The 13003-nt window shown below is 44.5% G+C and overlaps 1 protein-coding gene across 2 annotated transcripts in view; it reads left to right on the top strand.

Moving 5' to 3' along the window:
* The first annotated feature begins 5405 nt into the window (after window positions 1-5405).
* Window positions 5406-13003, top strand: part of Add2 (adducin 2) — a 103843-nt gene continuing 96245 nt past the window's right edge. The window contains exon 1 of one of the 2 annotated variants that reach the window (XM_063229568.1): window positions 5406-5720. The gene's annotated coding sequence lies outside the window, so the exon portion shown is untranslated. The remainder of the gene's footprint in view (window positions 5721-13003) is intronic. The other variant, XM_005003357.4, reaches the window with a different exon arrangement.

Raw genomic sequence — 13003 nt, 5'->3', positions numbered from 1 at the left:
TGAATAACAGTATCCTGAGAAGGAGAAAGGTGAGGAATTGCCTAAAAAAAGAATGCAGAGGACATTGTTAAAAGTGCATCAGGATTTAAAAGCTATAGTAGTTTTACAAACAGTAGTTAAACTGTGTTTAGTTTGATGATATTTTGTTCAGATCTGTCTACTCATATTAGATTTGAGGGCACAAAGAGATAACCCAAAAATAGCAGGTTATTCCATGCTAATTATCCTTAATTTCCTATTAACTTAAACTGAAACCCTGTATTATTTAATTTGTCTTACTATGACTGGTTTATTTGAAGCTGATTTGTTTGAATGCTATTTTGCCTTGACTGATTTTGTTCACATTTGGTGTGCTTGCTAGTATCAAGTCTAACAGTAGAGGTAACTACACTGAAAATGAAAAGATTTAAAAGATATCCATTCCAGTTTTGATTATTAACTGCTTTCAAGTCCTACAACGTCTTCAAAGTTGTGTTTTTATAAAAATATCTATGTAATGTTATGCTTAACTACATAATGCCTGATGATGTGGAAAATTCTATTGAAAATAACAAGCGAAAGCATAGTAGCTACTATAAATCAAAAAAAAAAAAAAAGGAAAAAGACAAAAAAAAGGGCGGGGGCGGGGGAACCTAGCTGCAATAACAGATACCACCCACTAGGTGGCGGAGCAACGAATAGATTTCTCCTAGTTTCAGAGGCTGGGAAACAAGATGAAGCTGAGGCAGAGCTGCTCCTGTTGAGGGCTACCTGCTGGCTGAAGGCAGCCGCCTTCACTATGTGCTCACGTGGCAGAGAGCTAGCTCTGGCCTCTTCATCCTCTTCAGTGACTTGCAGAGCTTAAAGGCCCTGACAGTGGAATCTGTTTCTGTTGAATTTGGCATCGTGTGGATTTGGACTTCAAGGTAGGGATTAAAAAAACCTCCTTATTGATGTGAGTTGTGCACCCCAAAGTGGCATCCGTGGGAACTGTCTGCTGGTTCTAGGTGTTGTTAGGCAGTGAAAGAGTCATGGTCTCGGGACCAGAAGCTCTGGGTCCATGTGCGGCATCAGTCTCAAGTTTCAGGGCAGACCCTGAAAGCATTAACACTCTCTAGCAATACCAACTCCGGAATAATCCTACTGGGCGAGTGGTGAAACTGAAAACAGCATCCCTCCTGGATCTTGCTTCTTGCAAAGGGCTGGGAGAAGAAGGAACCAATGTACTTAGCACCTGTGGTCATGTGAGACTCTCCCAGAGGATCCGCGTAGCACCAGGCTTTACGGGTCAGCTCTGGAATGTTCCCCAAGGCTCACATGCTGAAGGCCTGGTCCCCAAGCCTCAGTGCTATTGGGAAGTGCACCGAGGACTTAGATGGAGAACTTGGGGGCATTAGAGTGTCTCCTTGAAGGGGATACTGGAGCTCTGGCTCTTTTTTTCTTTCTGCTTTCTGGCTGCCATAAAACGAACACTGTTGCTTGGGCTAGCTCTTCCCCTGTGATGTTTCTGCCTCACCTTAAGCCTAAAAAGCAATGGAGCCAGCTCACCATGGATTAAATCCTCTGAAACTGAAGCAAAACAAACCTTTTCTCCCCTAGACTGTTTTTCTGAGGTATTTTGTCACAGGGGTGGAAAGCTAACAAAACACACCAGGCTCACGGTAGCTCTACCCACAGTCTGGAGGTCTGGTGGTCCTCCCTCTCTAGTTTGTGCCCAAATTTCCTCTTTCTCCTCTGTGTCTCCCACATACCCTTCTCCCTTTTTTTTTGTGTTACTTTGTTCTGAGCTACATCCCTAGGCCTTTTTCAAAAATGTTTGAGACAAGATCTTGCTGAGTCAATCGCCCTGGCTAGGGCTTGAATTTGTGATCTTTCTGCCTCAGCCTCCCAGAGTGCTATGATTACAGACCTGCGACATCATGTCTAGCTATGTGTCCTCTTATAAATACACCAGTCACATTGGAACAAAGCTAACACATGTGATCTAACAGTATCTTCATTATCTCTTGAAAGGATCTATTTCCTCAGTTACAGTCTAAGGTACCAAAGGTCATGACTTCAACATGCAAATATTAAGAAAGGATAGAATATGATCATAACAGAGCAGCACTGTTACCTTCCCTTTATAGCTGGGAAGAGACCAGGGATCAGGGGCGTTCCCGAGGGCCCTTGAACCCCAATTCAGTTCTCCTTCCAGGGTGGATCTCAGCCACCGGATGGACAAACTTTCATTTGTTGGGGAAATAGTGTCTCAGAAGATATAAACTTGCAGTTTTTCTTTGGTCTTGTGTTGAAAGCACTGTCTGTCACCCTCCTCTGTCTTCTCCTGAAGTTCATCATGATCGGAGCAGTATAGAATGGGGAAGAGAGGCCAGAGAAGAGGCTTGGCTGGAAAGGCTCCTGCTGTGGGCAGCCAGGGCTCAGTCCTGCTGAGACGCTGGGAGATCATATAAAACCCACCTCAGAGGCATCTTCTCCACACCCAGGGAGACCCAACCAGGCTATTGATTCACTAATTCCCCACCATCATGGGTTTAAGGCTAATTTCCAGAGGTGTTAATTCCTCCAGCTTTCCCAGCATTTCCCAGGGAAGGCCACTCATAATTATGCCTAAACCCATGCTGTGTAACAAATTACTCCAAATTTAGAGCAACAGATTTGTTATCACACAGTTTCTGGGGGTCAGGAGATAAATCCGGATATGATTTTATGGGTCTTGTGCTTCAAGGTTTCTCAAAGTATTGGCCAGGGCTATGGTCTGAGCTGAAGTGTTGGCTGGAGAAGGGCCTACCAATAAACTCAGGTGGCTGTTAGCAGAATTCCCTTCCTCTGGCACTCCTGGCTGGATTCTACCATTTCCTGCCCCATGTGGGTCTCTCCAATATGGCTACTTAATGGAACATGCAAAGAGGAAGATAATCATCTGTTACCATGAAAAAGTGTTTTATGTAGGGTCACTGAAGAAATGGCATCTCATCACCTTGGCTGCACCCCACAGGGTAGAGGTGAGTCACGGTGGCACCTAAGGGGAGCGAGTTGTGCAGGGTGTGAATCCCAGGAGCAGGGGTCCTTGGAGCCAGCTCACGGGCTGCCTCGCAAGGAACTGTGTGTCTACCGCACAGCCAGCTTCTCTCCCTATGAGTTATTGCTGTTCAGAAACATTTCTGTCAGAAGACCTAGAGACATGATTTTAGTGCAAATCAATCAGGAAATCTAATTTTATGCTTGGTCTGGCCACGGGGTTAGGCAGCTGTATTCAGGTCAGGCCTGGGTTCTCCTGTGCTTTTCCCTCGAGAGTTGAGAGCCAGGGACCCAGCACTTGCTGCAGTGGGAACCTGGACGTCTTGTGGGCTGGCGATGGCTGCAGCCAGCAACCGTCGTACTTCATTTTACTGGATTTCAAAGTGAATTTGGAATTGAGTGAGAATTTCTAGAAATTTAATGAAAATTTTACATAGATTATTAGTGTGGAACTTAAGGATGTCTTGTTCCCTGTCTGGCATCTGAACCATGATTCTCAGCACCCTCACACACAGGCGGCATCTGGGAAATGTGGAGCATGTTTTCTTTTTTCTTCCTTCCATGCTTTCTTCTTTCCTTTTCTTTTCTTTCTTTCTTTCTTTTTTTTTTTTTTTAATCCTGTAATAGCCAGAGGAGCAGAATCACTGTTTTGGGAAAAGAAAACTATCTGCCTTGTCAGTGTCTTGTTATAATTTTGCTTTTAAATATCTATTGTTTTTTGTCCCCTTTGCGGAGCCATGACATATGGAGTTAGGGCCGATGAGCTCTACAGCCAGAGTGTGTGAGTTTGAATACTGGTTTGGCCAACTAATATCTGTGCAGTTCCCAAGAAATTACTTAACCTCTCTGAGTGCCACTTTCTTCATCTGTAAAATGAGGGTATTACTACTCATAGAGCTTTTGTAAGGAGTAAGAATGTACTTAAAGGCTTCAGAAGTCAATTGGAGTTAGCTAGTATTGGTTTGAGAACACTAACACCCTAGGAAGAGAAACTTGAGTGACAGAGATCATTGAGAGGACTTATGAAACCTGCAATTTCTAGACTAAATAAAAATTCTTGATTTTTTTGGGGGTGGAGAACAGGTATCCAGGTTCCTCCGTCTCATTGCCCAGCAGCCCAGCTTTGTCACAGCCCGGGAGTGTCTCAATAAATACATTACTTCAGAGCTTCGTTGGCTTTGGAGACTAGGGACAAGGAAAGAGTTTTCCTGTCTGTCTGTGTCTGTGCTCGCTGTAATTCTCCTAGCAAGCTTCCCTGGGAAAATGGGGGAGAACTTGTGACCCCTGTGCTTCTGACAAGGGATGGGAGTGAGTGAGCAGCTCAAGAGGGTGCAGGGACCCGGGCTGTGGGGGTGAGGTGAGGTCGGGGCTGGGCTGGGGGACCTGAAGAACTTGGCCCAGGCATCTGAAGCCTCAGAGCCCTTCCGTGATGGCGCTGCCTCTTTTCTAAGTCCGCACAGAGTGCAGCTTTTAAATGCTAGTGTGCCAAAAAAATCACTCAGGGTGTTTGTTAAAAACCTCAGGGCCTGAGCCCTGCGGAGACTGCTTCCACGGCAGCGGCAGCACATGATGGGGCCCAGGGAGTGTTGCGGGGGTTTGGGGGATCTGTGATACCCTGGAAACTGGAAGCGGCAGAGTGCTGAGGTCTGGTTTGGGATCGGTGGCCAGGGTGATTTCAGTGTTGATTTAGGGGCGCTCTGGGGGCTTAAGGGAGATTATGGATACGTGGAGTCCCAAGCTGCCCCTTGATACTTACTCTCAGGATCAGGCTGGAGGAACGCTGCACACAAGGCTAGCGATGGTCTAGATGGTGCCAGCCCAGGGGGTTAAGTGGCTTCATCGAGGTCACACAGCTGAGTAATGACAGGTCCGAGACTGCAGCCAAGTTAATTCCTGATCCCCCATGGGGTTTCACACTGCCTGCACGTCTGTTCCCTGTGGGGAAGGGAAGAGACCGAGGAGGATGCAGAGAGTGCTGGGAGGCCGGGGCCATAACAGAAATTTATCCTGCTTGAAAACGGAATCACAATAATTTGGGTTTAGAATTCACTCAACGATTGCTGTGAACATCACTGACAGAGCTAACACCCAAAGGCAAGGTGCCGTTCCCCGATCAAACATTTATTCCAAGTGTAAGCTTTTTTTTAAGCTCAGGGAGGAGACAGCCCCTAAGGGAGCCGTCCTTTCCTTTTCTTCCTAGTACCGGGGTGCTCCCCGGCGCTGGGCTGGCCCGGCAGGGAGCGGCGCCCTGCGCGGTGGACGTGGGCGGCCGGGCGCGGGCCTGCGGCAGCGGGCGGCGACACTGCGGGCGCGGGCGGGGACACTGCAGCGCGGGGCGCCCTGCGCGGGCCGCGGCCGGCCGGCCTGTAGGGGGCGCTGTGCGCGCGGCGAGGCGGCCTTTGTCAGCGCGCGCGGCGGCGGCGGCGGCGGCGAGCTCATTTCCTGCCAGCCTGCCGCGGGACATGGATTTAATTGTGGGCGCGGGGCCGTGAGGGGCGCGCGGGAGCCGGAGCCTTTTGTCAGGCAGCGGCAGCCTGCAGCGAGCGGCCCCGGCCGGCTGTGCCCCGCGCGGGGCGGAACGCGTGGCGGACGGCGCTGTGCGGAGTAGGCGGCGGCCGCATGCAGCAGCGCGTCCCCGTCCCCGTCCCCGTCCCCGAGCCGCCCCGGGAGCCCGGCCCGCTGCGCACGGCGCCGGCGATGGATGGGGTGCAGCGCGGGAGGTAAGCGGGCCTGCTGGGAGGCTGGCGGGCTCCGGGGGCGCGGGGCAGCCGGTGGCCTCGCCGCCCCGCGCATCCCGCCGCCGGGCGGGGGCTGCTGCAGCAGCGAGCTGCCGCCCGGAGCGGCCGGGCGCGCTGTTTACCCGCCGGGCAGCCCTGGCCGCGGCTGCGTGGTGCACGCCTGAAGGTCTCGGCTTAGGATGCAACGTGTGCAAATCCGGGCTGCGAGCGCCGGGAGCAGGCTCCTGCGGGGGGACGCCCGACCGACCGGTGGGGCTTTCTTCGGTCTGGGGTTGCCTCGCTCAGTCGGGTGCCCGGCCTTCCCTTCCCCTCCCTTCTCCTTTCTTCCCCTCCTTTCCGTTCCCGCTGTCGGCCACCGCCCTCCAGGGAGCCCCGGGATCTGCTGTGCCCCCTGGGGGCGCGATGCGCAGGTGAGGCGGGTCTGCAGCTGACGAATGAGCAGGCTCTGTGCAGGGTCTGGTTGGTGTGCAACCCCATCACTTTGGAGGGAAAAAAGCCCACTCTCCCGGAGGAGATGTTGCCAGTGTGTTCACCTTTAGCTTCCATTCTGCCTCCCCTCACTTCTGTCGCCTGAAAGGAAGCCCCCCTGGGTCCAGGAAGCCGAGGCAGTGTCGGCTTAGTTTAGACATCTGGACCGCAGCCTACCTGGTGCTGGGGAAGGGAGGCAGGGAGGGAGGGGCACGCTACTTCAGGATGCTGATCAGGATCTCTGATCTGGCCTATTGTCTTGCTTCTCCTCCTCCTCCCTTTTCTCATCCATAAGCTTCATGCCCTGCCAAATATAAATAATTTTTAAAAAGCAAGCCCCAGCCCACATCCTATCAAATCCTTTAAAAAATTGTCATTTATCTATGACACACAATTATTATCCATTGGTTTCTTTACGCCCACCTTCCCTCCTCTGGCAGACATCTAAGATTCAGTTGACTCAAGTGAGCCTTATAAATAATAGAAATCAAATCTGGGTTTCTGACTAAGCCCTATGGAAGGGTTGGTGGGCATCCTGGCAGGAGCCTAGGGCGTGGACAGGGCCAGCTCAGTTCCTCTCACACCGGGTTTGAGGGGCCAGCCGGGATTCCTGAGGTATTTAACTTACATGGTAAAGGATGTTTGCATTAGTGGGACTTGAAAGTTATGTTTCTGTTTTAAGGAAGAACGAGATGGTCAATTTTTGAAGTGAAAGTGCTTTAGATGAGTACGGCCAAGAAGGTAGCTATGAAATTTCAGACTTGCATATTTCAGACTTGCAAAGACCTCCCTTTAGCATATGAATAATATATGTCAGATTTTAAAAGGGCTTAGACCATTGGATATTTTTACTTTCTAACGGTCCACCTTCATCCTGTAAGTGATGTGACTTTTCTCAGGGCCTACAAACCAAGACCTTGCCCAGCCCGTTCATCTCTCTCCCGTACACAGGGACCAAGTAACTTTTCACCGTGATCATGAGGTCAGCACATTGAAAACCCACTAGTCAGTCATCCTTGATCCCACACCCACAGTAATCTGTAGGATTCTCTATGTTCTTTCTTATTTGAGGCGTGGATCCTGGGGATCGAATGCAAAGCCTCATGCATGCTAGACAAGGGTTCTACAACCAAGCCACACCCCCTCCCCCCTTGAAAGTTTATTTTGAGATAAACTGCTTTGTCAGGTTACCCAGGCTGACTTTGAACTTGCTGTCCTCCTGCCTCAGCCTCCCAAGTGGCTGGCATGACAGATGTGTCCCATCACACCCTCTGTTCTTTCATGTTCATCAAATTGCACTGCTCCCTACTAGAAATGTGTTTGTTCCACACACAAAACGCAGTGGTGCCCGAAATAACAGTACCACCTGTGGCTTCTTGGGCTGGGGTTGGAATTTGCTTTAAATATTAGTACAGTGCTAGAGTTAGCATCGTTCAGCTATTAAGGTTTGCAGATGATCAAGTGTGTTTGTTGGCAGAAGGTTTAGTGTTAAGACTTTAAATACATATAAAAAGACTTTGGAAAATATATTTATCTCTCTCCTACCTTGTTTCAAAGGGATTTAAAAACATTTGCCAGGACTCATAAAATATAACAAGGCAGCCTAATTTAGAAGTAGAAGGGAAAGAAAAAAGGAACCTCAGGGTAGAGCCCTGGCAGGAAAGGAAGCAATCCAGCTGTAAATCTTTTAGCAGCTATGCAGAAAGATAATTGACCAGCCTATAGCTCATAAGTTTTATTCATTCATTAACTCATTCAGTTACTTATTCAGTCAACAAACATTCAATGAGAATTTATTACATGCCAGGTTCTGTAAGAAGTGCTGGGAACAAAGGGAGGACAGAGATACACATGGTTTTTGCCTTCTCAGTACTTAAAGATCAGTGTAAAACAGATATCCAGAAATCTGTCAAACAAGTCCATAATTACAAATTATGATAAGACAAGACATCACATGTCCAGCATGTGAAAACACAAAATAAAAACTTCTTAAGGAAAACACATCAATTCTTGATTCTAAGATCAAAAAGAGAAACTTTTTCCAAATACAGCGTTTGAGACAGTGACTTCAGTCATTGCATTGTCAGACACAGGGTGGGTTTACCATGTGTGTTTAATTTTTTTTTTTTTTTTGTCTTTTTCGTTTTTATCGGACTGGGGATCGAACTCACGACTGCCTGCTTGCAAGGCAGACGCTTATGCCGCTGAGCTAAATCCCCAGCCCACCATGTGTGTTTTTTATGGTGCCCCTCAGTATGAGCTCATGAGTTCCCGAGATGGGCCTCACATCCCTTGGCACTTCCGAGGAAGTGTGTACTACGAAGGGTCGATCTGTGCATTCTCTAAACTCAGTGGCTGTATTCCAGGGGCAATCGGAAATGATTTTAATAGTTAGAACGTGTTCTGTATCATCTTGATGTCAGTCCGGGCTGATGTGGAATCCGAGTTCGCCTCCGTGTCGTTCCATTTGAGACGGAGGGTGGAAACCAGAGGTGAGCCTGAGCAGGGTGTGAGTCTGGAAAGGTCACGGGCTGGCCTTGTGCTGAAGGACAGATCCTGGTGACCCCCGCTGGACAGCAGGGAATGAAGCCCCTCCCGTTCTACCTTCTGTGGACCACGTGGCAGCGACTTGTCAGCAGCAGGTGTTGTAGCAAAAATGCACAAAAATCCTGTCGCTGATTTTAACAATAACTGGACCAGGTTTCCACTTATTACAGGTCAAGGAACTCCGCAGTCAGTGCCGTACATCTAAAGTAATGAGATGGGTAATTTGCAGTATCGGCAGAGGGGAGCCAGATGGCCTGATTTCATGTCCTGCTTTTCTACTTATTAACGTGAGAATTTGGGAAGTTACTCGGTTTCTTTGTTGTTCAATTTTATTTTATGTTAATAAGGGTTTAAACATATAGTCCTGATTTCATAGCGATTTTATGAGTGTTAATTAGTTATTATACATGAAAGACCTGGAGCATATAATAAGGTTCCATAAAGTTAACAATGACTATTTTTATTAGCTGAACATGATGGCTCGTTTATATCGGTGCTCCAGGGGGGTCTCCCCCTCCATTTTTTTATTATTTTCAATTTTAATTTTATTAGTATATGTTTCCAATATATAATGATTATATTCCTTATGACAAGTTGGTCCATGTACATCTGAATTCTTTTGCAACCTCTTCTTCTAGTTCTTATTATCTATCCCTTAGTTTGTTCTTTATTTATATTTCAGGTTTCTTATATGAGAGAAATGATGTGATATTTACGATGTCTGGTTAATGTTATTTCACCTAACATTATGGTCTCAAAGTCGATTCATTTTTCCACAAATGACTCAAGTTTATCCTTTTTCATGGCAAAGTAGCAGTCTACTGTGTATAAATATCACATTTACCCATTCATCTGTTGATGGACATAAAGGCCATTCCCAATATTTAGCTATTACAAATTGTGCTGCTATAATCATGGGACTGCATATGTCTCTAAAACATAATGAATCTAACTCTTTGGGAAAATACTTTAGGGGAATATACGGGTAAAATGGAATTTCTAGTTTTAGTGTTTTGAGGGTCCTCGATATTGATTTCCATAGTAGTTGTGCTAGTGTTTATTCCCATCACCAATCACAAAGGGTCCCTTTTCCCTCAGCCTCACCAGCACTTGTTATTTTCTTTCTTTCTTTGATTTTTTGATGATAACCATTCTTTCTGAGGTAAGAAGTAATCTTAGGGTGGTTTTAGAGAAATTTGCATTTCTCTAGTGGCCAGAGATAATCAAAGTTTTCATGTATTTATTGGCCATTTTTACTTCTTCTGAAAAGTGTCTATTTATTTCACTTGCCCATTTTTTTTTTTTATTTTAAGGAGAGTAAAATCCAACAATACAAAACAGAATAAAGCCAATCAAAACAAGGCAGTGAAAGTGGTACATAATTTCAAAACAAGGCAATTAGGTCATCAACAATGGCTACCATACTTTATCTTGTTATTGTCACAATAGTTGTCCATTTCCTCAGACATAGTAAAATTGAATACAACAAAACAGAATAAAACCAATCAAAATAGAGCATTGAATAAAACAAACCAATAAATCAGAATAAAACAGTGAGAATAATACTGGATTTCAAAAACAAGACAAAACGAAATCCCCCATATTTGCCATATTGTATACTGTTATCATCCTAGTAGATGCTTAGGAAACCGGCCTTAGTCTTGCAAAGTCAATCAAACAATCCAAGCATTTAGTTATTTTTGTACCTCAATCGCTGTAAACTCAGCCTGTCCCCTACACCAGCCAGTTGCTTGGAGAGGTGGCCTGGGTGCAGTCTGCTCACAGGAGAGGTAATCTGGCATCTCTTCCCAGGCTCCGTCTGGTTTGTGTGGCTTACAGGAAGAGGAAAGTAGCTTCTGGGTGTGTCACTTGTCTAGTTTTTGATTGGGTCTTTTGCTTTGGAAGGCCTAACTTTTTGAGTTCTGTATATATTCTGGATTTCAGCCCTCTGAGGAACAGCAGGTAAGTTTTTTCCCCAGTTTGGTAGGTTATCTCTTCACTCTGTTGGTTGTTTCTTTTGCTGTGCAGAAACGTTTAAATTTGATATGATCACAGTTGTTGACTCCTGATACTATTTCTTGTGCAACTGGAGTTCTGTTCAAGAAGTCCTTGCATATGCCTGTGGCTTCAAGAGTTTTGCCTATTTTATCTTCTAGCAGATTGTTTCTGTTTTCACATTTAGATCTTTGATCATTTTGATTCTAATTTAATAGGTGGTCAGAGATAGGGGGCCTAGAGTCAAAATTCTGCCTGGGGATAGGCAATTTTCCCAGCATCATTTATTAAAGAGACTTTCTTTCAGGGTATGTTTTTATTCGATTGTCGAAGATCAAATAGCTGAGTGTACCTAGCATTGTTTCTGCATCCTCTATTCTGTTCATTAATCTACATTTTGGTTCTTGTGCAAACACCGTGCTGCTTTTATCATTGTAGTTTTGTGATATAACTTCAGATCTGGAATTATGATGCCTCCTGCTTTGCTCTAACTGGCCCAAATTGCTTTTGCTATTCTGAGTCTCTTCTGGTTTTGTTTGAATTTTACGATTGTTTTTTTCTGATTTTGTGAGGAATATCGATGGTATTTTGATTGGGATTGCATTACCTTGTGTATCAGTTTTAGAAGTTAGGCCATTTTAACTACATTGGTTCTACTTACCCAGGAATAGGAGACATCTTTCCATTTTCTGATGTCCTTTTTCAGAGTACTGTGGTTTTCATTACAGAGGCCTTTTCCTTCCTTGGTTAGGTTAATTCCTAAGTATTTAATTTTCCTTGATGTTATTGTAAATGGTATTGTTTTCCTAATTTCTTTCTCAGTATGTTCACTAATGGTGTTAGGAATGCTATTGATTTTTGTATCCTGCCACATTGTTGGATTTAGCCATTGATTCTAGGAATCTTTGGTGGAATTTTTTGAGTCTTCTATGTAGAAGATCATCTGCAAAAAATACTTTGATTTCTCCCCTTCTTATACAAATCTCTCTTTTATTTCTTTTTCTTGCCTGATTGCTCTTGCTAGTGTTTTGGGCACTATGCTGAACAGAAATAGTGATAGTGGATTGCCTTGTCTTGTTCCTGATTTTAGGGGAAAAGCTTTCAGTTTTCTCCCAATTAATATGATGTTGGCAGTAGGTTTGTCATAAATGATTTCATCAGATTGAGATAAAGTCCCTATATATCTGTTTCTTTAATGGTTTTATTATTAATTGGTGTTGAATTTTTTCAAAGGCTTTTTCTGCATCTATTGATATGATTGTGTGGTTTTTGTGTTTCTTGCTGTTTATATGGTGTATCACACTTGTTAATTTGCATATGTTGAACCATCATTGCATTCTTGGGATGAAACCTACTTAGTGATGAGGTATTATTATTTTTTTGATCATTTTTTGCATTTTGTTTGCAAATATCTCGTTGAGGATTTTTGTATCTATGTTTGTCGAAAAGACTGGCCTATAGTTCTCTTTTTTGGTTGGATTCTTGCCTACTTTTAGAATCAGGATTATACTAGCTTTCAGGAATGACTTTGGGAATATTCCTCCCATTTCAATTTCATTAAAGAGTTTGAAGAATACTAGTATTAGATTTTATCTGAAGTTCTTGTGGAATGCAGAAGTGAATCTATCTGGTTTTCCTTGGTTGGTAGTTTTTTTTAAAACTGATTTAATTTTCATTGCCTGTTGTTGGGTTATTCAAGGTTTTTATATCTTCTTGTTTCAGTTTTGGTAATTTGTATGAATCTAGAAATTTATCCAATGCTTCTGAATTCTCAAATTTATTGACATACAGGTTGGTGAAGTAGTTGCTGCAAATCTTCTGAATTTTGACAGTGTCCATTGTGAGTTCACTTTTTTCCATTTTACTTTCATTAATTTGTTTTTTCTTTCTTTTCCTGTAAAATTTGGCTATGAAGTTTTCTATCTTGTTTGCTCTATTGAAGAACCAGATCTTCAATTCATTGATTTGTTGTACTGTATTTTTATGCTGCTTTTCATTAATTTCTGCTCCATCTTTATAATTTCCTTCCTTGTACTAGCTTTAGATTTGTATTATTCTTGTTTTTCTAGGACCTTGAGGTGCATCATTAGGCTATTTATTTAAACTCACTCTATTTTTTTATGTGAGCATTTAGCACTATGAACTTTCTTCTTAGGACTGCTTTCATTGTGTCTTGTAAATTTTGGTATATTGTACTGGCATTGTAGTTTAATTTCAGAGGCTATCTTATTTCTTCCTTGATGTCTTCTGTAACC

This window comes from Cavia porcellus, unplaced genomic scaffold (assembly GCF_034190915.1).
Source record: "Cavia porcellus strain 051 isolate PalLab524CR breed Dunkin Hartley unplaced genomic scaffold, mCavPor4.1 scaffold_18, whole genome shotgun sequence".
Taxonomy (NCBI): domain Eukaryota; kingdom Metazoa; phylum Chordata; class Mammalia; order Rodentia; family Caviidae; genus Cavia; species Cavia porcellus.
Note: the sequence above shows the minus strand (reverse complement) of the source record. Positions and strands in the feature narration are given on the sequence as shown.